The sequence below is a fragment of the Glycine soja genome, chromosome 15 (assembly GCF_004193775.1).
Source record: "Glycine soja cultivar W05 chromosome 15, ASM419377v2, whole genome shotgun sequence".
NCBI classification, from domain to species: Eukaryota; Viridiplantae; Streptophyta; class Magnoliopsida; order Fabales; family Fabaceae; genus Glycine; species Glycine soja.
In genome coordinates, this window is record NC_041016.1 from 46884088 (window position 1) to 46886277 (window position 2190).

At 32.3% G+C, this 2190-nt stretch overlaps 1 long non-coding RNA gene across 1 annotated transcript; it reads left to right on the forward strand.

The window, feature by feature from the left end:
- The first annotated feature begins 488 nt into the window (after positions 1-488).
- LOC114387451 lies at positions 489-1671 on the forward strand. The gene is made up of 3 exons (XR_003661316.1): positions 489-576; positions 791-932; positions 1509-1671. It is a non-coding gene; the product is annotated as an uncharacterized LOC114387451 (long non-coding RNA).
- Positions 1672-2190: the final 519 nt, after the last annotated feature.

Genomic DNA, 2190 nt, shown 5'->3' on the forward strand with positions numbered 1-2190 from the left:
CCATAAATGTTCATTGTTTTGTAATCATTGTGTTTTCTTTCTTTCTTTTTTTGGTTTCAGCTTTTGTGGCAAAGTCAGTGGCGAGAGAGAACGACATTAGGGAATGTGCAACCACTGTTCACGCTGCCAATTCTAATGTTCTGTCCGGGATTGGATTTTCTCGCCCCTTTTTTCACCATGACGGTATGCAATTTTCTTCCCCTGTTTTATTGATTTTACTCTCGCACTGCTAAACACACAGTCTAAACTCAATCCTTAGATTTAGGCTCATCATAATCCTGATTTTACAAAACAACATTTACTTTAATCTAATTTTTTATGCTAAAAATTAGGGGATTAATATGAGAATTTTGTAAAGAACTAAAATGACCTACACTTGCAATCTCGGAACTAGAATGGGAGTTTACTCTGATTTTCTATTATATGTTATGTTGGAAGGGTCATGGCTCGTGGCTTACTTTATTGATGCTTTTGACTTGGCAGGTTCAAAAGGAAGGGGTGGGAGTGGGAACATTTCTGCCTTGTTGAGTGGTGTTCCGTGGGATGTTAATATGCAACTGTTACAAGTAACCTCAGGTAACCAATCTTATAGATAGTGTGATTATAGATGATGTTGACTGCAGCATTTTTGTTCTGAACTATAATATTTTTTCATAATTTATAACTCATTGTAGTTTGCTTCTATTACTTATAACATTATGTTTTTGCATTTTTCTTTGTGTATTTTTCCTTTTACCTTCTGTCTAAACCTTATTTTTCCTAAGCTTGATATGTAATTATGTCTTTTCAGGAATGACCTTTAGCAGTAAGACAATTGGCGGCAATTTGAATTCTAAGGTTAAATTTGTTGTGATGAAGGGTTCAACACTAATGAAACCTACTGCTAGTCTGTTGGCTAAGCAAAATCAGCCCCATCCAATTGTTAGCTCAAGGTGATTATTGGAGAAACTTGTCCTTTGTCATGGTTCAAGGCATGAATTATTAGTGAAAATCAAACAGTCTTGCAACGCTTGATTAGTTGGCAAACATTTTTTGAATTGAATCATGTCACTGCATTCTACCATAAGATATTTGTTTGCTCCGCATGGTGCATTGATTTAAATGCTTTCTTTCTTGGATGGTTACTCTGTTCTTTATGAAATCGTGAATTGTTATTAAGTAGGATTGCCGGAGTATTACTGCATTTATTCCCTACTTTTCTCTTTGGTGCTATGATGTTTTATGGTTGTATCTAGTTTTCTAATCCTTGGATGCCGAGAAAACTGTTTTTTCTTGTATATCTACAACTCAACTATTCCATTGTCCTAAGGTTTCAGAAACTACAAGATCATAACAATTTAATGGATTATAGATTATAGGTTATTAGAAGTAAATTTGCCCCCATGTTTGGCTGGTAGCATGGAAGTACTTGAAACCATGAGAATTTAAATGTGTATTTACTATTGATGGCATTCCATTTATTTTTAGACTGGGTAATTGGATTGCTTACTGTATCTTGTCTATGATAGGTTGGTGATGTGAAGCAGCAAGTTAATTTTGTCCACAAGGCACCTAAGAAGGTAAGGGTTGTAATGCAATTAATTTCAACGTCTTCACTTCACTGCAATGATTCTAATAAGGTTAATTTAATTCACACAATTTTAAGTAGTAATATTAATGTCTCTTCACATAGTTTTATTTTGTCAATGCCATTCATTTTTCTTGTACCGATATATGAATTACATTGGTTATGAAATTTCTGAAGCTGTACTACTTTTGACCTGCATTTTCTTGCTTTAATTTGTAGTTACAAGATATATATGATTAGTGATCTCCGAGGAACTGAAGTTTGCTGGTTGCAGGATTTGGACCTGCATTTTCTTGATAAATGTTAGAATTAACATTCTATTTCCATAAATCATGAAACAATGGTACTAACTTCAAAATACTCCATTTGCATAGGCGCCTCCTTGTGTAATTGGTAAGCATGCAGAATTCATTATTTCAATAATACAATTGTTTACGCCTACCAATATTCATAATTTTTTATTTAATATGTCAATTTTTATTATTATTTTACTTAAAATCCCATTTTATGCTAAAAGTTGTTTGATCATTTTTTAAAAGAATATTAATTTTATTTGAAATTAGTTATCTCATCTAATGAAAATATAATTTTATAAAAAAATGTGTAAAATAAATTTATAGATT